Source organism: Oryza glaberrima, chromosome 5, assembly GCF_000147395.1.
Source record: "Oryza glaberrima chromosome 5, OglaRS2, whole genome shotgun sequence".
Lineage (NCBI taxonomy): Eukaryota > Viridiplantae > Streptophyta > Magnoliopsida > Poales > Poaceae > Oryza > Oryza glaberrima.
Window position 1 is genome coordinate 5,630,754 of NC_068330.1, and position 26,143 is coordinate 5,656,896.

Consider the following 26,143-nt stretch of genomic DNA (forward strand, 5'->3'; position numbering starts at 1 on the left):
CATGGTCCAAAAAAAAAGATCCAAAATTTCAATTCAAGATACTTTACTACCCCCAATCTTTTTCATATGGCGCGTCATATTTCACATGGCAACGGTTAAAGTCCATCTAACCTTGGTCAAAAATCAAAATTTAGTGGTTAATAAATAGAGTACATAGATGCTGGTATATGATCGATCGACCGATCGATACGATTGAGGCTTCGTGACCAGTCGATTTAATCTATTTATGTGCTACATTGGGCTATTTTGTATTGATGTTAAAACAAGCCCGACCAATTTAAGAAACAGTTAGTAAGAAAAAGAAGCATGAAATGCATTTTTTAAAAAAAGGAAGAAGATGCAAGAAATTTTTTTTTGAGAAAAGAAACATGAAATTTGAGAAGACGAAGACGATGAGCAAAAGCGATCATAAAAAATGGAAAAAGTATCCTTTGACAACCCTCAACTATAGGTTAAATCTAAAACATACCCCTCAACCACAGGTAAAATGACTCCCCCAACTACTAAAACCAGTGCAAAATGACTCCCTAAGCGGTTTTGAAGGTGGTTTTCGCTGACGTGGCGCCTACGTGGCACAATTGACCTAGTTTTCGTCCCACGTGGCATTGACATGGTGCATATGTGGAATTAAAATAAAAAAAATGAGGAACCCATATGTAAAAAAAATATGGGACCCACTGACATGTGGACCCACATGTCATCCTGTCCCCTTATCTTCTTCTGCCTCCTCCCTCTTCTCTCTCTCCCTCTCCTTCCCTTCTTCCTCTTCCTCCCCTCTCCCCTTCTAGCAGCAGTAGAGAGGGCGGCGACAACGAGGTAGAGCAGGATCCGGGATGGGCACCAGCGGTTTTAATAGTGGGAGCGCTGCAGAATTGCAAGGAGCTGCTCGGGTGCGCCATAGACAACCTCAATACGTCCTTCCACAAGCTCGGTGGCTTCGATATGACCAATTTCAACAAGGCCGTCGACGACCTCCGCACGTGGCTCAGCGCCACGCTCACCTACCAGGGCACCTGCCTCGACGGCTTCCTCAACACCACCACCGCGATGCCGCCGCCAAGATGCGCAACGGCGCTCAACAGCTCGTAGGATAGGAGCTCATGAAGGACATCCTCGCCGTGGTCGACCAGTTCTCGTCGATGCTCGGCAGCCTCAGCATCGGGCGGCGGCTGCTCGATCGCCGAGGACGGCATGCCGACGTGGATCGCCGAGGAATTCGAGCCGAACGTGACGGTGGCGCCGCACAAGGACCTGGAGAAGTTCACGGACAAGGTGAAGACGCATGCGCAGCGGCAGTTCTTCCGCGACTGCTCCGTGTCTGGCACCATCGACTTCATATACTGCAACTCGCAGGCAAGAATATAATTAAACTCTTCTTCTTCTGTTTCTTTTGATCCAACAATTAACACCACCACCACCACCACCACCACGACGACGAAGAATAAGCAAATATTTAGAAAAAAGCAAATGAAATGCATGCAGGTGGTGCTCCAGAACTGCTTGATCCAGCTACAGAAGCCGATGGGGAACCAGGTGAACATCATAATTAACGGCGCAGGTCGCGGGAGGGACGGGGCTGCACAACCGCACTGTGGCGCCGCACCCGGATCTGGAGAAGGTGAATCTGACGTACATGGCGCGGCCGTGGAAGGAGTACTCAAGGACCATCTTTGTGCAGAATGAGCTCGGCGCGTTGGTGGTGGGGTGGCTGGAGTGGAAGGAAGAAGAAAGGCAGGAGGGACAGAATGACATGTGGGCCCCAAATGGTCAGTGGGTCCCACAATAAATTTTCATGTGAATGATATGTGGGTCTCACATATTTTTTTTGTTTTTTTTTTCATTGTAATGCCACGTAAGCACCACGTCAGATTAAGACCAAGTCAACCGTGCCACATTGGCACCACGTGAGTGAAAACCACATAGGGGGTCATTTTGCACTGATTTAATTATTGGAGGAGTCGTTTTATTCGGTTTTGTGGTTGAGGGGTATGGTTTAGATTCGACCTATAGTTGAAGGAGTCAAAGTATACTTTTTTCTAAAAAAAAACTAGAGCAGTCTGCGCGGCCCATGCATATGCAAGAGCCACAGCCTGTTTCCCCACGAAGAGTACAGTTTGGAAATCTCGCCTAAAGCCCATTTCAGTTTCAGCCCAACATATATATGGACCAGCCTGTATGCTTACTTATCTTCTTAACACACCGACCCGTCTCTGCTCTACCAAATATCTAGGGGCTTGATGGGCATAAAAAGACCAAACCGAAAAGACCCGGATCGAGAAATTTGATCATTAGTTCAGTATCATGTATTAGACGACCAAATTTTGTTCGGTCAAGTCGGTAGTACTTTCAGTTAACCGAATACACTGAACAAACCGAATTTCGCTTCAATAGGTCCATTCGAACAATCCAATTAAATTGAATTTTGATCCAATTTTGGCCTCCAACATGCTTTGATTTGTGACCCATGATAGTTTCATTAAATTAATAATTGAATTTATTTTCATAATAAATTTTTCCTGGGTTGAAAATGTTACTACTTTTTTCTACAAACTTAGTCAAAAATAAAGCAGTTTGACTTTAACCAAAGTCAAAACGTCTTATAACCTAAAACGGAGGGAGTATTACATTAATTGAAACATAAAAACTACGTAACACTATAGTGTTAGACGGTACAATCTGTATTAATATATGCATAATGTCGGAGCCCAGAACTAACAACTTGGATCCGACTAAGATAATGTATCAGTCCCTGGATCAGTAAATATTGATACATACAATATAACTGGTTCTTCATTGCATATGTTAAAGTTTTACAATACTAAGGGTTTTACAATAATAGGTACTCACCTAACTAATTAATACACAGCGGAAGTTTCTATACATTATGACTAGGAAGGTATAACCTTTAAGAATTCTCTAAGTTATCGGGGTCATCGTAGTAATAGTCATAAGGGTCCTCCTCTTGACCCAAATCTGAAAAAGGGGTTATAAGAGCAAGGGTGAGTATTCACAGTACTCAGCAAGTTATCATGGAAATATGTTATGCATTGACATATAGTAGGGTTCTTTGCAAAAAGCAGTACTAGACAATCTGGAAGAGTTATAGCAAGAGTTTATAAAACATATAGACTTTAGATTTCTAACCAGGGTACTATATGAGTCCCGGTACTCAACTCCATGAGTACGGCTATTCGAATAGTTTCAAAGATATTCTACTGCAGCAGATGTACGCTTTACCCGTAGTCCACGACTTGTTGATAATCATCGGCTTTAGTCATGGCCCAGTATTAAGTCATTAATAATTATGGCACATGTTCCATGAACTTATATCCTCATATGCTCTGAACGTATTGTTAACAGTAGCAAGAGGAGTTCTGGCGTTCCCGAGGTATTTAACGGGAACTGATCGTATGACACCACGTCATCTCGATCAGGGTTTAGAAATATACCATATAATTTATACTCGAGTATCACAAACCATTTACCTGTACATGATGGTAATGGTTAAAGTTGCCCTTCGCGGCTATAGTTGCCTCCTGCGCGAGGACTTAAAAATAATAAGAACCACTATACAGAGGTGCCATATTGCTAATTAACATAATAACTAGGTCTGTCCCCATTCTAGAAACTGCGGTCGTACCCGTTTGTTCGACATAAGTACCTGGTAAAACTTATATCGATCGAGACAGTACTAGCCACCCAGAAATCAACAAAATCTTACGTACTGTCCCAATCTAAGTATAAGGTATTTTAACCAGATTGTAAGCAAAGTAAGCAATACTAAATTATCTGGGTTTCTATGATTAATTTATGCATGGAAAATAGAATATTGAATATAAGGCTATAAATAAATAATTTATAAAATATAGGCTTAAATGATCAAAAGGTATATGGTAACTTGCCTTGCTCGATGTCCTGAGATTGATTGATATTATCTATTGAGTCAGAAGAATCCTCAAGACCTAGGGTTAGACATATATAAAATTCAAATTCAAAAGGAATTCAAATAAAATCCAAAAATATGAAAAATAGAGAAAATAAAATAAAATGCAAAAATAGCAAAAATGGGCTTAAAAGATAGAGAATGATTTTAGAAGAATATTGGTCCAAGTCTCACTGGAATTGGATCTATATTTTAAAAGATATGGGCTTCTAAAGTTTGAAAATTAAATAAATGTGAAATGGCACTGTGTGTGGGTCCTACCTATCAGTCTCTCTCTCTCTTCTCTTCTTCTACCTCCGGCCAATCCCCAAAAGCGGCTGGCGGTGCTAGGGTTGGCGATTACGGCGGCGATGGAGGGGGAAAGTGGTTGCGACCGAGGAGGGGAGGGAGCTAGGGTTCTCCGGCGACGGCGAGCGGTAGCGGAGGGATTAATTTGATATGTGGATGGCCTAGCGGCTAGGGCGGCGGTGGCATGGTTAGGCCGTGATGGTGGTCAAGATGATATGAGTTAGACATGGCTAGGGGAGGGGTTCTAGAGCATCTACGAGGTACCTAGATGAATTCCGGCTGCTTGCCAACCTTTGGCAAGGCGCGGAGGGTAGTTGCCGATGAGCGCCTCCATAGGCGGCGGCCGTGCTCACGTCGGCAGCCCAGAGGGTGACATGATAGTGCAAGGTGATTGCAAAAATGGAATCTAGGGAGTATGTAGATGGTTAAAACGGAAGAACTCACCGAGATATGCCGAGATGAAGGATTGCGGCCGGAAAAACTCCTCGGCGGCGAAGAACAGAGCAGCGCGGGGGCGGCGGTGCTCGGCTTGGGGCGGCGAGGTAAAACTCGACGCAGGGCTTCGGTTAGGGTCTACTATGCTAGAACATGGTTGATATAAGGTGTTCTAAGGGATATTTAGGGCGGAGGATGGATGGAGGGGTGTGGAGTCGATTGCGCACAAGGTGTTCGACCGACGGGCGATGGTGGTTGATGGAATGGATTGGGGAAGCAGAGCTTCGAGGTTGTGGGGCTATGGTTGTTGATGATTGATGATGGACAAGGAAGGTATTGGGGTCCTATTTATAGGGCTGGGAGGAATGGATGAGCTCGGGCACCGTCATCGCCATGGATGAGCTCGAGCTTTGGATATGGCTGGGGCGGCAGAGGCTGTGAGAGGGCGGCCAAGATCAATTTGAGTGGCGGGAGGCCACGTTTGAATACTTACCGGCGAAGGATTGGCTTGACTGCGTGTGAAATCGGCTGGCGACATGTTGGCGCCAATCCGGGAGCGATGCGTGGCGGCGGCGAGGGTGGAAACGGCCGACTCGGGGGTGAATGGTTTGAATTGTGAGAGGGGATACCACCGTCTATCTTCAATCCAACCGTGCGGCAAGAATTGGCGCGATTCACCCCGGGTAGAAGCGAAATCGCACTCGGTGGCGGCTTGGACGGGAGCGCACGGCGTCGAGCGACAATTTCTGGCGGCGGTCGTCATCCCGGCTTTGTCGTCATGAAGATTGGTGCGGTGACGATGGTCTGAGGGCGTCGGACGGGTGACGGCGCGCCAAGGCGGTCGGGCACGTGCGACCGATCCGGAGACCGACGCGCGGTGGCTCGGCGTGCGGCAAAGTCGGACGCCAGAGAGCGCGCGTGAAGGGGAGGAGAAGGCCAACTAAACCACGGTTTTTGAGTGGGATGTGGTCCCCTAGGATCAAACCTAAACTTTGTGCAAGATTGGATGGTGTTGGGCTGCTCTAGCTGGGCTGGGTATTTCATCGAGCACCTTGTGTGCGATGAACAGTAAAATTCAAGAATTTTGTATATTTTCCTAGAAAAGATTGAATTTAATCTATGAATTTGAAAGGGTTTTACTAGGGTTTGGAGTAAAGCAAATCCTCACTAATATTAGGGTAAGCTAGGTAAATAATCTATAGTTTGAAATTTGAGAGAATTTGCTCAAATTCACTAAGGTTTGAAATAAAGGGAATAATTAGAGTAAATTAGTAAGGCTCTAAGGAAGTAATACTTGAACCAATTTAAGAATCAAATAGATTTTTTTTAAAACACACTAATTTAATCAAAAGCCAGCATGATGCAGTCAAATTTTAGTTTAAAAATTTGAGGATGTTACACATAAACATGATACCTAATGTCATACACTGGTAACTACTTATCATATTTGGTACCATATGTACGCACACTAAAAAACAATTTTTTCGTACGAGAACCATATAGGCTGCAAGTAGATCGGAACTGATCGTGTCTAGAAAATCAATCTTCATTTTCGCATGCGACTACTACTCAAGAGACAAGCATGCAAAAAATCTATTTTCTCATGTGGGCCACTTAAGGAGCCGCATGTAAAAATGAGCTTATTTTCTTATGCGGTCCTATTAAGGGGCCATATGAAAAATAGAATTTCATATGCTAGCCTATTAAGTAGTCCGCATGCGAAATTACCCTCATCTACTCCATCCATATTTTCTCCCCTCCTCTCTCTTTTCCCACTCAACACTTCAAATTGTTCCACCTTTCTCTCTTCCTGTCCTTCCTCTCCCTTTATCTCCTCTCCTCTCCTCTCTCTCTTGCTCTCCTCACCGAGAGGGAGCGGGCGGCGGCGGGCGCCACTACCGACGAGGAGGTGTCTGGGAGCGGGCGGTGCCACCCGTGTGGATCTGGCTGCCCTCACTCTCCCTCCACTCCTCTATTATTTTCCCCACTGCTCTCCCCTCTCCTCTCTCACTCCGACGGCTGGCTCCGGTAACGGAGATTGATGGCAAGGGTGGTGAGCGCGGACTCTAGCGGCGGTGGGCATGGGAAACAGCAGCGGACCTCCCCCACCTGGATCGAGCGGTGGAAGCCCTCCCCCGCCCCGATCCATCGGTGGCCGCCCTCCCCTGCCCCGATCCAGCGTCGGTGATGAGAGGATGACGCTGGCATTGGCGGCGGCTGGAGGATGAGAACGACGGTGGCAAGAGGATTATAGGGTTAGGGTTTATGTGTATTTTTGGATTTTTGGAATTTTTATTTTTTTTCACGGTTTTTTTCTTTTCACATGAGATTGGCTTAAGCGCCCGCATGCGAAAAAAACCTATTTTTCACATGCAGTTGCCCTGGCTGCATGAAAAAAAACTATTTTCACAGACTTTTGAGCGTATGCGGGCCATCCGTCTGCATGAAAAAATCGATTTGCCCCATATGTAAAAATGGAATCTGTAGTAGTGACATCAGCACGTAAAGTATTCAGCGAAAAGAATGATTATAGCGTGGTCATCCTCGAATTGGAAAAGTAGGTAGTACATGTCAGTGTTTTAATTTTAACTTGGGTATTTATTCGACTTTTTTATACTATCCTGATATACTACATCTGTTTTCGAAATAAGACACAGTTTAGTTAACATACAGCTAAACTAGTTACGAAAATTATTCAAGTCGAATCCAAATCCTAGACTTGGTATTATTTGTTTGTTTTCAGTGATATACAACTTACTTGTACCTATCGGTAACGATACACTTGTGCATGTAATAACTTTATCAATCTTAAAGAGTCAAACTAACTATACGAGATGTTTAGAATAGATATGCTAATAGAGATAAAGACCGAGTTTAGTTCTAAACTTCGAACTTTTCCATCACATCAGAACTTTCCTACACATATAAACTTTCAACTTTTCTATAACATCGTTCCAATTTTAATAAAACTTTTAATTTTAGTGTAAACTAAACACACCCAAACTGTACTAAGTAAAACGCCAAATACTAATAATTGAGCAGCTGCATGATGTAGCTGTCCGCGGGGGGCCGTAGTTTACTTCGGGCCGGGTTGGTAGCTAGCTTGCTGGGCGTCCGTCAAGCAGCAGCGACGATTGCGATCGATCGAGCGTGTTTGATTAGTTGGGTGGTGGGAATGCAGGCGGCCACGATTTCACGGGCCTGGCCACTCGTACCACCGCCTCCCGGCCCAGATCCTTCCTGTATCATCGCAACCCACGACACGCAACACGCACATATATACACGTACGCTATGTCATGCCCATGCAATTAATAATATGCGTAGTTATAATTAATTAAGGGTTTGTTTAACATTCATATGGTAAATTTTACTACAGTACACTACTTATATCTGATTTTAATCCTAGGACACTACCCGAACTTATTTTTGGGAAAAACACTCTATAAACGTGGTAATTTATAAGTGGACACCGCGTCGATTAAAATAATTATTTCTGGTTGAAGAGGAGAGAGAAATCGCGTGAAATATCAAAAATGTCCTTCGGCCCACATGTCAGCTCTATCTCCTATCTCTCTTCTCTTCCTGCCCACATGTCACTCCCCGCCGGTCGCCGCCTGTGCCCGCGCAGACGGCGGTGGAGGCAGCGGCGAGCAGCAACAGCACCCCAACCTCCGGCGGCCCACCAACCGCAGCGCGCGGTGGAGCAGCTGCAGCCGCTCCTTCTCCCCGCCGCCTCGCCACCCCCACCCCCTACCCCCGCCCTTCCTCCCGCCGCCGGCCGACGCGAGCGAGCCGTAGCTCCTGCACCGCATCCCCAGCGTCGACGCCGAGCCACTCATCGCCACTGCCGCAACCGCCACCGCCCTTCTCTCATCCCAATTGCCGAATCACGACGCCGTTGCGGGACGGTGGCTGGCGGATCCAGCGGCGCAGAGTGGGGTGGTGGTGGGCGATGACGACGATGGTGACGAGCTCGAGGAGGAGGAGGACGCGCACAGCTCCTCCCCCGCCGCACGTGCGCAGCTCCTCCCCTTGCCGCTTCGCCAGCCGCCGTGCGAATGCCCGCCGCCGCCGGCGCTCCACTCTGCCTGCCACGCGCTCGACCGACGCTGCCGTTCCGCCTGCTTCGGCCGCCAGCTCTGCTCCGCCGCAGCCGACGCCCTGCTCCACTCCGCCGGTCGCCGTCCTCACCATCTCCTCAGCCGTGACGAGCTCAAGCCCCGACTGACGCCGCGCCATGCGCCTCCGAGAGAATATAGAGGAGAAGAGAGAAAGGAGAGAGAGCTGACATGTGGGCCCAAGGGCATTTTTGACATTTCACGTGATTTTTCTCTCCCCTTCAACCGGAAATTATTATTTTAATCGGTGTGGTGTCCACTGGCAAATTACCATGTTTATGGAGTGTTTTCCCCCAAAAGTGAGTTTGGGCAGTGTCCTAGGGCTAAAACAACACAAAAGCAGTGTCATGTAGCAAAATTTGACCATTCATATTTATAGGCAAACTGTAATTAGTGCACACGTATATATGTACTCTCTCTGTCCCTAAATATTTGACGCCGTTGACTTTTTTAAATATGTTTGACCGTTCGTCTTATTAAAAAAATCAAGTAATTATTAATTTTTTTCCACTCATTTGATTTATTGTTAAATAAAGTACTACTACTCAAGTTTTTAATAATATTCACCAAAGTTTTAGAAATGGTCAAATATGTTTAAAAATATCAATAAGGTTAAATATTTAGGGACGGAGGGAGGACTATTTAGACTTAGTCAGCGTCGACCGATCCAAAAAATTTATCATCCTAGATTGGATTATCCAGAAATATCGCTAGCTCGATCTTTTATGTGTCAGATAAAACAAAGGCCAGTACTCTCTCCATTTTACTCCCTCCTTCTCTAGATGTTTGACGCCGTTGACTTTTTTAAGCATGTTTGACTGTTCGTCTTATTTAAAAACTTTTGTGAAATGTGTAAAACTATATGTTTACATAAAAGTATATTTAACAATAAATCAAATGATAGAAAAAGAATTAATAACTACTTAAATTTTTTGAATAAGACGAACGATCAAACATTTTTAAAAAAGTCAACGGCGTCAAATATTTTGGGATGGAGGGAGTATATTATAAGCCGTTTGACTTTTTTTTCAAACTTTATTGAGTTTCATCAAGTATATAGAAAATTTTAGCAACATCTAAAATATCAAATTAGTTTCATTAAATCTAACATTGAATATATTTTCATAATATATTTGTTTTGTGTTGGGAATACTACTATATTTTTTCTGTAAACTTGATCAACTTTAAATAAATTTGACTAGAAAAAAGCCAAACGACTTATAATATAAAACGGAGGGTACCAGATAAAGTAAATGTTTGGTACACAGGACCAACAACACTAGTCTATTTTTTAAACCATGTATCATTTTAAAATTCTGTTTATACCATTATATAAAAAAAGTCAAATGATTCGTAATATAAAATGAAGAGAGAGTATAAGGTAGGTGAACGATGTATATTTGTAACTTCGAGAGAAGGAAATGTGTGATATGGGATGTGGGTTGGAAGGCGGCTAGTAGGTTTTATATTATTGGTGACAATGAACTGGACAGAATGAGTTTATAGAGTGTGTTGGTCCTGAGAGGGAGACGGGAGTAAATGTTAGTAGCAGCACGAAGTCCAAGTGACCTAGCTAGGTCATCAGAAAATGGTTGGGTTTCTATTTGCCATTTGTATGATTGAGATATAATTATATTGGACTTTTATATATCTTATTATAGTAAATTTTAGTAGCAGCACGAAGTCGAAGTGACCTATGTCATGCGAAAATGGTGGGTTTCTTTTTGCCATTTGCATGATTGAGATATAATTATATTGGACTTTGAGTAGATTGCATCAACGATACACGAGCGCACAAACTTGTAAAACACTTGTAAAACACTTATTTTGATGTATGAGCTTGTCTAGTACGTGCAAACCAAAGCCAAAATGGCACGAGAAGGCTGATTTTTCAAAGTTAAACATTATAAATTATATTACATGACATGCGTGCTATCTATAAATTTGGTTTCTACTTTATCTTCCTTTGTTTCTATTTCTTGCATTGTTACTCGATTTTTTATCTCTTTCTTCATACAATCAATATGCCTTATTATATGTTTTGCTAAACAGATCTTTATCTACGTGATATTTATTTACATAGCATTCAAATCAATAACAAAGTCAGCAAGATTAACCATGCCGTATGATTTTGGTCTTGTTCGCACGTATCAAACAAGTTTATGCACCAAAACGAGTACTACATCCGTTTCAGGTTATAAGATGTTTTGCAAACTGATTCAAATTTGACTAATTTTGTAGAAAAAAAATAATATTTTTAACCCAAGACAAATTTATTATCAAAATATATTCAATTATCGATCTAATGAAACTAATTTGGTATTATAAATATTACTATATTTGTCTATAAACTTAGTTAAACTTGAAGTAGTTTGACTTTGACCAAAGTCAAAACATTTTATAACTTGAAACAGAGGGAGTATTTTACAAGTTCATACACTAGATTGCACCCAATTGACAAGTTTGTGTACCACTGATGCAATTTACTCTTGGACTTTTATATGTCTTATTATATCCTATTAAGTGTTGGTTAGCTAGGGTTTCCATGTGAATATGGCCCAAGGTCTATATTGTAAGAGCGATGCTCCGGTGCTCTCTACCAGCAAAAATGATCTAAACCGTTCACAATTAAGGGTAAATTAGTAATTTATTAATACAGTGATTACGGGTAACTTTGTTATTTATGTATTTATTTTCCGATCTAGATCGATTTGTGGTCATCCATTGCGCTGGTATCGTTTATATCCCATTGAAAAAGCCAAAGGAAAAAAAAGAGAAAAATGTTTAGTGACTGCTAAATAATAATGATTATACCCCTATGTACCTATTGCCTATTGGAAGGTCCTAAGTTCGAATCCAACTATGACGTGCAATTTTTAAAAGTCACTTGAAAAATCATAAATTTCTAGCTAGTGAGGTGTGACCATGGTTGGAATGTCCTAGTAATATGAAAAATATTCTTCTTTTTGCATTTAAAATTCAAGAAACATATATTCTCATCTTCATGAAGGTTCATAATTATGAACCGTCATGGATGAGAGTCATCCATGACGGGTGGTAACTTACCACCGGACCAAAGATGAATCTTGCTGTCGGATATGTTCACTCGTCACTGATGAGACCAATATTCACTGACGAGGCTTTTCTCCGACACAGATACGTGTTGCCACACGTTATAGATGAGCTCCAAAAGAGATGGAGCTGGAACTGGAGCTGCATCAAACATGCCCTAAGAAACTTAACGCCAGCTCGGAGCTTCGCTTCAAAGACAAGACCGAGCGGTTCAAGTTCCCTGCATGAGTGTATAGGCGCAAAGGCAAAAACACCACCCATCTTGTAGAGAATGCAACACCCAGTGTGTGTGTGTGTGGGGTGGGGGGGCAGTAAAGGTGGCGACCTTGTACACTCTCGCCATAGTCATGGTTTAGTCGACGAACATGAGACCTGATAGGTCCCCCTTCCACACGTTAACGTTGGTAGGGCCTGGCTCTCACGTGGTGCTCTATAGTCTCCTCTCACTCCAAATATAGCTCCATCCTTGCATCATGAGCACCGCCCTCGTTGCTCCATTCACCATCGGTGCTGATCCAACGGCGGATGTAGTATTCACTCAACAATTATAAATCCTATTTTTGGTTCTTAGTAAGTTAGGGTCCGTTTGGTTCCTTGGCAAAGGCTAGCCTAGCCTTACCTAGCAAGGCTAGCTGTTTGGAACCGGTTAAAAAAGCTAGCTTTTAGGAGCAATCTAGCCTTGCGGGGCGAGAAAAATCTCGCTGGCTCGGGAGAGCCGATTTGGCTAGCCTTCGACGGCAAAACTCTGCTCGCACACTAGGAAGCAAACCAACCAAAAACACAGTATGTACAGCAAGGTTAGCAAGCTGGCAATGTGATGGTTTAGCTTAGCGGAGCTAGGCTAGCTGGGCGAAGCAACCAAACAGACCCTTAAAGTTTGGAGATATTTTACTTTTTGCGATTACACGACAGTCGGCAGACGCATACGCACACACACCATTACATGCAATGCCACACACACATCCCCATGAATACGTCACCTAACATATGCTTTAAGAGATGGAAACCAGTGGCATATCCCTAATGTCACTAAATCCCTGTTGAAAGCGTACTTGTATGTGCGTAATATTCATGCGCACTAGGATTTAAACCCTATTGGGTAAAGCCATGCACCCCACAATTTCACCACCACACCACTGGTACTTGAAGGTTATTTTATCTTGATTCTCTATGCGTTTTTCTCAACTCAATTTGTTAATTTCCTTTGTTGAGTTAGATCAATATTTTGAATCTTAATTTGTTTTAAGTGCAACCATTATATGGTAAAAGTTAGAAAATAAGAGAGTGTACACTAACTATGAATGATATGATTGTGATTTTTTTTACATTGATGTTGAATTTTAATTGATTAAGATATAACTAATTTTGAATCTTACAGTAATTTAGAGATTATTAATCTTAGAGTAATTTAGAAATTAGTAATGCTGATTTTTATTTTGAGTAATTTAGGGATTATTAAGCTTGGAGTAATTTAGACATTATTAATGTTGAACTTTGATTAATTTAGATATTATTATATTTGAATATTTGAGTAATGTAGAGAATGTTAATCTTGGAGAAACTTAGAAATTATCAATCTTGGAGTGATTTAGAGTTTATTAATCATGAATTTAGAGATTTATTTTTTTAGATGTGTACCAGGGCTCTATTAATTTTAGATTTATTTTTCGTATTAAGTGGTATATGTATGTCAATGTTTAATTTGAATTTTTTTTAGATCGATGGATAAAGATGGATCTATGAAATGCCGAGCGGTTCCTTATATTGAGATTATAGGCATATAATGATTTAATCTATTCCATAAATAAATCATGACATTACAGATGAAAACTAGCATGAACGCATCATTAGATCTACACATATAAACTACACAGTAAAACATGAACAGATCAAATATGCGCAACATATTGAACACGTACCGAGGTGACGGAAAGACCGGCTGCTTGGTCGAAACTTTTCGCAGGCGTCTACGAAGGCACGAAACACGCGAGCGAAGAGGAAGGTGAGCCGTCGCGAACGAATAGGGAGCAGTCGCGCAAAGCGCTTCCCAAAAACCTTATTGCCGCCTTCTCCCGGTGCAGGACGTCGAAGGCAGAGGTTCCGGAGACCTGCTCTCCCGATCGCCGGTGCACGCCGGCAAGCGAGATGGAGTAGTTTACGAGCGACGGTGCAGTACAGAGTAGGAGGCAAACCCTAGATTGATTTCGCGCGTGTTCCGTGAAGACGGCAGGTCGGTTTATATAGAGAAGGGTCGCTTGATCAGGGTGCCCGCACGATCTCTACTGCGCGTAACCGAACCGGTTAAGTCGCGCGTAACTTATCCGGACTCCACGCCGTTTGCACGCACCGAATTTTTCGGAACGTTTCCAAAACAAAAACGAATCCGAATTTGCAGCAAAACAAAACTGCAAAAGGAGGCTGCATCTGCAGCAAGGGTGAGAAGCCAATTTTTCGGACCATTCGACGCGTACGTCGTGCACGCGCGCCGCCTGCCGAGGTGAGGCGAGCGAGCGCGCACATGTGTTTCCCCTCTTCTCTCCACCACACATGCTTCAAGTGGGTAGGAGGGCATCCTCCCTTTTAAGGAGGTCCCCCTCTCCTAGAATAAGCAAGGTGGTACTAAACTCCACATGCATGCCATCCCATGAGGTGGGCTTTTGTGATTTTCCAAAGAATTAATCTTCGAGTGGGCTAAGGCCCATTCATTAATTCCAACACCTTACAGTCAGCTAGCGGAGTTACCATAACCAACTTGTGACCGCGGCGACGAGTTTCTGATCATTGGATGCACTGGAATATCTACCTTGGTCATGCATTGATTGTGATTGTGGGAGCAAGAGACAGTTTTATGAGAAACAAGTCCACTCATATCTCATAACAACGGTTTTATGTCTAATTATACATATCAAGATAATCATAGGGTTTTATATATACATAGTGAAGACGAGAATATGGTTAACCCTCGCACCATTTCCACAAAATTTTAACTCAACGTATCTATTCATCATTTTTAATAATACTTAACACATATTCATCTATATATTTCACAACTGGAGCAGAGGCAAGACAGATAGGGCAGCTTGGGCTTAAGCTCTAGAATTGCCTTCATAATCATATCTGTACTTTTTTATATCATTGTGTATTTTTTTAAGAAAATCAATATCCTATTAGTTAAGTCTTACTCGAGCTTTAGGCTTACAAGATTTCTAGCTTCACTATAATAGCAAAGCACGAAGTATCATAAAGTAATAAAGAATTAAAACACCAGCTTGATCACACACACCCAGACCATTCACAGTGTGACACGGAGTTTTGCTGAACCTCACATGTCTCCTAGGTCAAGAACGTTGTTAGCCACATGCTTCACAATGCAAAGTTGCTAGTAGTAGGTCCCACCACTACCATCTTTCTCACTTTTTCCCTTTATCCTCTCCCCCCCTCTCTCTCTCAGCACCGAGCCGCCGGACGGAGACGGCGAGGTGGACGGGCAACTTCGCAGCTCTCCGCCCAACCGCCGTTCACGCTCCTCTTCCCCACCATCGTTGGCACCGCTCTCCCTCCCCCCTCTCAGCCGCCCCCTTTTCCCTCAACACTTGCGCAACCTTTCGCTCCATCGCCGGCCACACTCCCCTTTCCCACCATCGCCAATGCTGCTTTCCCTCTCTATCCACGCCCCTCCTCCCCTTTCCTCGTCGGGGTGGTGGCGGAGGAGGATCCGGCCACTCCTCATCCCCTCCTTGCCAGATCCGGCGGGATCTGGCCTTGGGAGGCGGTGGCAACTCAACGACGACGGCGGGTGCTCGACGATGCCAACGGCAGGAACCGCAGCGGCGGTAGCTCGATGATGGCGGTGGGGTAGGTTCAACGATGGCAGTGGCGGTATCGGGAGGTGGCGGCTCGACAACAGCGGCAACAGCTCAACGACGGCGGCAGAGGAGGAAGTTTAGGAGGGCACCAGCTCCGACTGGGGCATGAGCATGACCACCCAACGCGGTTTCTTTCGTCACCGAGTGCCTTCCTCCTGACAGTCCTTGACGAGGTTCGTGCGTTCAATCGACAGTTCGGGTTCTTCTTCGCTGGGTCACGACTCACGCCGACGTGGCATGGAATCTTCGAGCTGGCGAGACGAGGCCGAATGCCATCTCACCGCACTGCGAATGGTCTGGTAATAATGCTCTTCGTTTCATGGGTCGCATTTCGCCTGCACAACACACATACACAAAAAAGGAAGCTGGATGTGATCACACGCATATATTCACGTGAAGAAAGGTACATTGGAACCCATTATTGAGGGGGGGCCATGCTACCTGCCTTATCTGACATGTGATCTGCATATATGCTGCCCCAGAAAGAGACCATCCATGGATGTTACATGCTCCATTTGCCGGAGAGGCCGGTATGGGTCGATCGGAAACGTCGTCGTCACCCACCGCCGTCGACGTCGCCGGGTCCTTTTCTCATCCTCGGAGATCACAGATGGCGATCGATCAGGTCCCTCCATACCTGTACCAATGACCTAACGCCTGTTTTAGTTCTTAATTTTTTTCTAAAAACATCACATCGAATCTCATGCACTATATATAGGTTTAAAAATAACTAATTGTATAGTTAGGGGGAAATCGCAAGACGAATCTTTTGAGCCTAATTAGTCAATGATTAGCCATAAGTGCTTAGTAACCCACATATGCTAATGACGGATTAATTAGGCTTAAAAGATTCGTCTTGCGGTTTTCAGGCGAGTTATGAAATTAGTTTTTTCATTCGTGTCCGAAAACCCCTTCAGATATCGGTAAAACATTCGATCTGACATCGAAACATTTTCTTTTCGCGAGCTAAACCAGCCCTACGATCGGTCAGGCTCTCCCTGAAACCGGAAAATTTTGACTGGAATTAATTTTGTAGGATTATTAATTAGGCCCATTTAGTTGAGCTTGCCTTTTCAGCTGCCACTTATACTGCAGCTTGGATCCTCTGCAGTAGTAGAGAGCGATTAAGTATCCTATAATATAACATAAGGTTAATTATGCAATTACATAGCTAGTATTGGTTTGGGATTCTTTGCATTGAAGAAGAAGAATGCAGAGGCGCTATAGTCCTTGCGTTAGCTCATGTTCTGATGCGTTGGATCTTCATCGAACGGTACAAAATCAGCATGCTACAGCAAAAATGTTCGACGGTAAAACCGATTACGGTTAGAACACTTTTGCTTCGGTGTCGTTCAGCTGTCCTAATACATATCACTGTAGCGCATCACTCAGATCACCGTGTAAATAAAGTTCTCTGTAGTACATATTTTAGATCATATATATATATATAAGGACATCCTGAATAAAAGCTACAGTACTTTACGCAATGGAAATTCTAGTGATGCTCTATATAAATATTAGGATACTTTGATAGAATACTATCAAAATTTGGGGCGTGGAAGACCTCAACATCAGGGCAAAAATTGCAGAAGAAGACTTGTATGCATGTGCTACCATAATTTGGCATCACCTCAAGACATAACAAACAACCTTGCATGCTGAGTACGTAGCTAGACGACAAAGATAAGTTTATGCTGCAGCACGAAGACAATCAATAAAAAGCAAAGAGTGGAATCGAAGAAATAGCAATATTACTTAAGCCTAGACAAACATGACTTGATTGTACAAACTACTATGCACCGCATATCAGACTTGCACCATGCAGTCTTGCTTGAATGTGGTTGCCTGTTAATCTATAGACTAAATAAAGCAGCAAGAAGGGTCCTCATACCGCATATTTCGGTAGTTCTCATTGTTAGCCTGCATGAAGAGCACATGGTTCTCTTGCCGCTTTATTTAGTTTGTAGATGGACATGCAACACATACAAGCAAGACTGCACGACGCAGATCTGCTATGCGGTGCAAATAGTTTGTACAATCAAGTCTTGTTTCTCCAAGCTTGAGTAATATTGTCATTTCTTTTATTCCACTTTTTGTCTTTTTATTGATTGTATTCATGCTGCAGCATAAACTTATCTTTATCTTTTAGTTACATGCCCATGCATGGTTGTTTGTCCTGTCTTGAAGTGATGCCAAATTATGGTAGCATATGTATATACGTCATCTTCTGAATTTTTTGCCCTGGTATTGGGGTACACGACACGCACACACAAATTCTTCAAAGTATATATGTATATTATTGGTGAATTATATGCTATGAAATTAGCTGCTATTAGCAGAAAGAAATTAATTTATATTCACACAAGTAACCAGGATTGGTATTTTTAAATTATTTATTATTTTATTTTATTTTGTACATGATCTTGGCGGGTGGCGAAACTAAAAGATCAGTAGGTCTGCTCTAATCAATGGTACGTAAAAATCCTACTCGGTAACTTATTCGTGTTCTACAAACAACTTCTCATGTCCCTAGCATATTCGTTCTAGCTGAAGGCTTATCGTCTCTTTAGGTAGTTCCACCCGAAGGGAACACTTCTCTACGGCCACAAGTTATCCTGATGCCTAAGCAAGATGCAGGTTAACAATGAGAACTACCAAAGAGTTATCACCTACAGAGTCCCTTACATAAGCACTAAGCTAAACAAATAGACTGGGATGTACAAAGGAAATTACTTCATATAAAACAAACAAAGTTTACCTATGGTTTTCCCTTTCAGGAACCCCCGAGCTTACAAATAGAGCTGAAGTATTACCTTCAAGCCCACACAGAGGTCGATCTTTTTATAACTATATTAGTTCAATATATGACCAAAATTAAGCTGTTCACACATGCATGCCTGAAGGAATTAAAAACATAATCAAATATACTTCACTTGCTAATCCTGCTGTACTGAAACTACGTATATACAGTTCTCTCGCCCGAAGCTCATGGCGGCAGTAGATGGTGCAGCGGCGGCCGTGGAAATCCGGAGGTGGCAGCAGAGAGGATTTGAGATGCTCCGACTAGTGGCGGCGGTGACGCAGAACCAGAGGTGGCTGCAAGGATTATTTGGAAGTGGGAGGGGTAGCTCGGGCGAGTGGCGACACGGCCATGTTGCTGGAAGTTGGCTCACGGTTTGCTCCCTTGTACAGTGCTTGGGAGGTACCTGAGGTACCTCCTTAACAAATCAACAATCCACCGTTCATTCATATAGCATACTAATTTAGGAATAGGAAATAATATTAACAAGGGTAGCTTAGTAATTGCTACATTCCCATTTGCTTTACATAATGTTGGCATGACCCCGAACCTCCCTTTGTGTTTAATCCTAACCCTATACCCTAAGTGAAAGAACGAGGTTGGAGCAGGCACAGAGCGTGCGGCGGCGGTGACAGGCGGGAGCAATGGGCGCATGCGGCGGCTACGACCGCGGCGCGCGTGAAGGGCGCGTGCAGCGGCGGCGCCAATTAGCCAAGTCAGCCAAGCTAACTTAATTTGATTCTGGGAATGGTAATCTTGTTGAACTCATGCATGATTAATTCTTAAAAAGTAAGTGAATTCTATATTGGACCAGGGTTTGCTAAACTTTGTATTTCACACCATCTAACTTGTCAAAGAGTTGCAGTTTGGACTAAGGAAATGTTTCGGCTGCCAGCTTGCCGCTATGGTTCTTCGTCCCACCTACATGAGTGTGAGTACTCGCACGACAGCGGCAAATGAAGTGCTCGACGGGTCTTGCTGTGCAGACAATCACGCGAGATGCTACAGTGATTCTACTCTGATCCTCCCAGGTCCCGTGGTATCGTGTAATTGCATTCCCACAAAAAATCCATTATGGTGAACTCACGTCTACGCAGAGCGGGAGGCACACTCGAAATCAGCGACGGCGACGGCAACGGTCGGTGGCGGCCGCAGTCGTCAATGGCACACTACGAAGAAGGGGAGCCCGTGCGCCTCCACCACAGCCACCACCACCTCCAATTCCACCTTCGCCTGGAATGGATCAGGGAGGCACGCTTGACAGTGGCAGCGACCGCCACGACCGCCGTGAGCTTGCTGTCCTGAATGAATCGGAGAATATAGATACAAATATTGAAAAGATGACGCATTTGCCCTTAACTGCACAAATCAACTATGAAAGTCAATTACCATTTTAACCTTCCACCTCTCATAGTTGGTCCACCCTTTTAATACCTTTTTCCTGGTACGCGTTGGATTATTGATGATCAACGGTTGTAATTAATTCCAAGCACCGAATAAGATCTACTTGTTCAGGGAGGCAGTGAGGGTATCACACGCAAGGATACCGTCCCCTAACATCCCTGTTAAATTAAATAAAACTATTTTTAAAATTATACAGTATAATGCAGACACTCACAACACACGTATACTCACCCATATGAACGCACGTACACAAACCCTACCCCTATGAGTATCTTCGAAGATTAGGCCGGCAAATCCTTGATATTGACGAAGTCACCACAGACGCCTCGCTGTCAACGGATACGTCGTCTACCACTGAAAGCACAATGCCGTTAAATCCTGAAATTTTCACTGCTAAGGGGAGTCGAACCCAAGAACAAAGGTGCTACTGAGGCTCTTGTAAATATTAGGTTACATGTCCTTTCACAAATTAAATAATAATTGGTTGCACCATATAAATCTATATGGCCACCAAGCAGATGCCCTTGAGTAGGAAACACATGGTGGGAAACAAATTTAATTGCTCAATTCGGTCATAATGTTTAGGATAAACTTTTAAAATTCTAACCATCTTGAAAAAACCAATTTACCCATAATTAGAAAACTCAATGATCAGGACATCACTTCTTTAGATACACACGCTACTCCTCAAGTTGTTTTGCAAGGTCCAATCACTAGAGCTCACATTCGATAATTAAATTTTCAAGTGAGCTTGTTTCTAAGTACTTCTTTACGTGGTTTTGAGGATAGATTATTACCTAATAATTTAATTATGATTAGAGACTATGGAGAGTACCATGGAGTGCATGGAGAGAGAGGCTAGGAGATAGACAAGGTCATTATGGATGTTCAAGTTAAGATGGAGGTCCTACTCATATCAAGTTCGAGTTGACATCGGGCTCCAAGAGTAGTCCACACTAAATTCATCGCTCAAGTTGCATTTGGACTCCGATTTCAATGTTCATCATATGTATGGAAAGTTAATGAGACCACCTTTCCCATGTATCTAGTCCCACGTCAAAATTCCTTCCAAGTCAATGGGAATCATCGAAACAAGGAGTTTAGAATCTATCATGGTGCTGCGTTATCGTCTTTGGGTTCATTGGGCCGTGTATCGGCTCTAGTCCAATAGGTACGCATCCAGTGGTCCAGTAACTGTCACTGAGTTAGGGTTGGGTTTTACTTAGATAATTTCTACCATCACGGTTTTGCTGCTAGATCAGTTTTTCGAACACCCCAACTTCGAATTCTTGATTAATCATCATCTGCAATTGAGTTGTTATCTTTCTTGTTCTTGCTTGTGTTTTTCGATTTACACATAGGGATTAGCCTTCTCGGCGAGGTCAACTGGGTTTCGGTGGGTTGATAACCAGAGTTGACGTGATGTTGCGATTGTAAGGTTTGGATTGTGTTGATTAGAAACCGGATCGTGTGTATACTTTTCGCCAAATCGATAGTTATCTTCACCTAACGGAAGATCGGGCATCCCGTTGCCATCATCCAAGATGGTTCAAAAATCCACATCCTTTATTTAAGAAGGAAACATTAGCAACATAAGAAACATTCGTGAAACTTTGACGTATAAGAGCAATCATAATTCTAGCATTTCAGTTGCTAAATAATCATTTTTTTCTCCCATATATTACTGAAAGATAAATATTTTTGGTGTGGTTTGAAAAAAAATAATTATGTCGGTACAATATTATAATGATAAAGGATTGATTAATTAATGGAAAATTTTAGAAAAATATCATCGCAAAGATACGTGATTTGTAAAATACAATCGTAAGTGAGAATTATATATGGGGCTAGACCTTCATGTTAGCATGTACTACATCCTAAAATATAACTACAACTGGATAAGAAATATCCTAGCTTCTCTAAATTCATAGCAGTAGGATATATCTCCTCCAATCATAAGTTTTTATGTTTTGTGACAGCAGGAGTAAACTATACATAAGATGTTCTTTTCTAACACCTTGATTTTTGCGATTGTACTAGGCAAATAGGCCCAACTAATTAACTGCATAGATGTAAGTGTACCTGCAAATTAGAACTGTTTTCTATCAACATTTTTATCATTTAATATTTGAAAAAAATAAAACTGACATCAAACAATGTTTAATTGGGTGTACACGTGCATGGGTTAACACTCATCTTCTCTTTTTACTGGGAGGAGGCTAGTGGCTGCCATGCAGCAAGAGACAGGGAGTCCGGGCTCCTAGCTATGAAATGTGCAGCCTATGTCCTGGTCCTGCTGCCTTACATGGGCCGGGCTGGCTACGGCCATTTTGGTAAACAAAGGAATAAGTTTACTTTAACCCTCAATTTGTCACCGAGTTAGAAATTCATCCCTACACCAAACTACCAGTTACCTGACTTACAGTACCGTGTCAACTTTGATCCATTGGCAGCATAGAGCCTGTTTGGTAGGGCTCCAAACTCCAACTCTAATGGGAGCTAGCTCTAGTGGGAGCTAGAAGTCAATTGAAAAGTGATTGGCAAGCTACAGAACTTCTGAAAGAGAGGATGGGGGGAGTAGGGGTGGCAATTTCACCCGTGGGGCCGGAGACCCGCAAGGGACCTGCCCCTACGGGGGCAGGGACGGGTGCTGATTTCGACCGGTAGGGAGTCGGGGTCGGGACCCCGGGCATTGGGGGGGGGGGGGGGGGGGGGACGGGGGCGGGGGAGGAAAGCCACCCGTGGGTGACCACGGAGCCCCAAGGGTGTATATTAGACTATTAATACTAGCATATTGCAAGCCCAAAAAGCCCATCCGGCCTATCATATATAAACCAAACCCTAATTTCCCCACCCTCTACCTATCCTCCTCTCCTCACCAACCCAGCCGTCACTCTCCACCACTACCAGCGCTTCCTCCGGCGGCGGCATTGGCGGCCAAGATGCGGGCGGCAACGGCGGCCAAGTCACGGGCGTCGGTGGCGGCCAGGCGTGGGCGAAGGCGTTGGCGGCCAAGTCGTGGGCGGCGGCGGCGGCTAGGCGCGGGTGACGGTATCGTCGGCCAAGTCGCGAGCGGCGGCGGCGGCCAGGCACAGGTGACGGCATCAGCGGCCAGGGCATGGACGGCGGCATTGACTGCCAGGCACGGCGACGGCGGCAGTAGCCATCCGCGGGCAGCGGTGGCTCGCCTCGTCGTCTTCCAGCTCGCCATCCAGCTTGTCGTCCAGCTCGCCGTCCACCGTCCCAGCCAGGTGTTGCAGGGCCCCGCTCACCCACCGGGTCCCCTGCGGGACAGAGGCGGGTGGCGTTTTCCACCCGACCACCTCCGCGGGGCCGGGGTCAGGGGAGAAGTCGGGGGACGGGGGCGGGGGTGTTCTAGCCCTACCCGCACCCGACCCACCCTGTTGCCAACCCTAGGGGGAGGATGACAACAGTACCCTTATGTTTTTTCATGTTCTTGTGATGTATGGCTGATTTTTTCTCTAGAATTTCAACAACGCAATTTGCAAAATCATAGTAACCTGGGAAATTACATATCTCTAAAAAAGAATCACCCAATATACATGTAAAATCACCCTATTTCTCTCTCTCTCTCTCTCTCTCTCCAGATCTGAAATCGAAAAAAAGGAAAAATTGCCGAGCCATCGCCCGCACACTATCGGCCGACCACACGCCTCCCGCCTGCGCCGTTAGCCGACCGCGCCCCGCCCGCCCACCAAATCACCACTGGAAGCGCCCGCACGCCACCGGCCGACCACGCGCCACCCGCCCACGTGCCTGCGCTACTCCTGGCCGCCGCCGTGCGTCGCCTGCCCAGATGCGCCGCCGCCAACCCTAGCAACGGGATGCGCTCTGAAGCAACGGGAGAGGATGAGTATGGGATGAGAGGGGTGAGCTAGGTTGGGTAGGGTAGGTCAGTGGCATTTTGCTGTAAATACGTTAAAAATTTAAAGGGGGGTGGAGTGGAGCTGTGGAGCAGAAAAACCCAGCCCCACACCCTTAGTTCATTTTTTAGGAGTAACTCTACTAACTCCACTCCTAAAAATGGAGGATCTGAACCGTTTGGCATAGCTCTAGCTCCAGATAAGTTGGAGTTGGGAGTTGGAGCTATGCCAACCAAAGGAATAAGTTTACTTTAGAACCCTCAATTTGTCACCAAGTCTAAAATTCATTCCTGAAACCAAGCTACCAGGTACTTGACTTATAATACCGTGTCAACTTTGGTCCATTGGCAGTATAGTGTCCAGTTTTGGCTGAGGTGGCAAGTGAGCCCCACATGCCAGCGGTCAACTCTTCTCCCTCCTCTCCCTATCCCTCTTCCATGTGGTATTGAGCTCCGGAGGCTCAGCCGGATGGCATCGCGGTGGCGGAGGATGAGGCCACGAAGAGGGTGTGGCTGGCTTCGTACAGCTCCTCCAACTCGTTAGAGTCGGCTAAGGTAGTGCCCGAGCCCACCGCAGAGGGAATGCAATTGAAGGAGAGACTTGGCTCTAGCTTCATTAGTGGCATGAATCAAGGGCCAGACCCATGGGATGCTGATGTTGGAATAGCTGCACCCGAGTTAGGGAAAACGACTCCAACAACGATTGGACCTTGACGAGGGATGGAATGGGGTCGCCAGATTTCGGGGAGCCTGTTGGTGGTGGAGGCCAAACCAATTGGGGATAGTGGCGGTGGAAATGCACTGTTCTGAGAGGGCAAGGCGACGAAACAAGGGAATAGCCGACGTGCGTGTTCCATGGGGCGGTGTCGGTGGTCGGGCACCAGAGGGAGATGGAAGACGCCATCTTCTTTGTGGCGCCATTCTTGGCCGCCGCGAAGGAGGCGGCGATGGAAGGGAGCGGCGACGTGGAAGAGGATAGCAAGGAGGAGGATGACGAGGTTCTTCACGGTGTACGACGGGCATGGCGGGTTCCACGTGTAGAGGTGTGCCGGAAGCGGATGCACGTGGTGCTCACGGAGGAGGTGCGACTTCGGAAGCTGCTGCCGGGCGACAACGATGGCGTTGATGTCGAGAACAAGGACCAGGCCCGGTGGAAGGAGGCTATTGCGACGTGGTTCACCGGGGTGGATGGCGAGGTCGATGGCACCGAGGAGGCCGACACAGGCGAGTAGATGATGGCTTCACAACCGTGGTGACCATCGTGGGACCCCGCCATATCATTGTCGCCAACTGCGGAGATCCCCGCGTTGTCGGCCTGCTTCGCTCGTGCGGAAAGCGAGGTCTGTGGCGTCGAGGAGGCCAACACCAACACATGCGAGCAGACAGTGGGCTCCACTGCCATGGTGGCCGTTGTGGGGCCCAGCCGCATTGTTGTCGCCAACTATGGTGACTCCCGTGTTGTCCTCTCTCGCGGCAGCCTGCTTCGCCAATGCGGCGCCAAGGAGGCTGACACAGGTGATCAGCAGCCACCATCCTCTCCCGCGATGGTGTGGTCGTGCCGCTCTCCTTCGACCACAAGAGGGAGAGAGGTGAGGAAGGTTAAGAAGAGGGGATAGAGAGTGATGATGTGGGTGCCGTTGTATTTCTTTTTACTTTTAACCGAACACTTACTGACGTGTGGGTCTCATGGTTTTTTCTGACTTTGTCAACGCCATGTAGGCACTGCCTCACCAAAACCATCATCCAAATTGTCTTGGGACCTTATTTGCATTGGTTTTAGAAGTTAAGGGATACATCATATTTAAAGACGAATTTTAGACTCGGCGATAAATTGAGAGAGAAGTGAACTTATTCCTAAAACAACAAGTGGACTAGTGCTTGGTCGGCCTTTTCATATTTTATTTCTAACTTCACAAATTTATGAATTTAGATCTGTGATTACATCGGTAACATTTAGATATCTTAAATAAGATTTTAAAATTTTAAATCACTATAATGTAACATACGAGCTTCAAATTTAACGAGAATATGGAGCTGTGGCATAGTACGGGACAGGTAAGGGTGTGTTCGATCCGGCTGCGGCTCATGAGCTCATCATGGCATGCAATACGAGACGGTCATTATATATAATCAATTAAATATTAACTATTAAAGATTTGAAAAACATATTTGTTTGACTTCAAAAAAAGATACTTTCAGCTATTTCTTAGCTATGTCCTAATTTACTACTGTGCATGTTTCTTAAAATGCTAAATTGTGTGTTTTTTAAAATATTTTCTATATCAAAATATCTTTTAAAAATCAAATAATTATATTTTCTAAGTTTATAATAG

General features: G+C 44.6%; 1 pseudogene; it reads left to right on the forward strand.

Annotated features, from left to right (window-relative positions):
- The first annotated feature begins 1,191 nt into the window (after positions 1-1,191).
- LOC127773427 (probable protein phosphatase 2C 8) lies at positions 1,192-25,413 on the forward strand (annotated as a pseudogene).
- Positions 25,414-26,143: the final 730 nt, after the last annotated feature.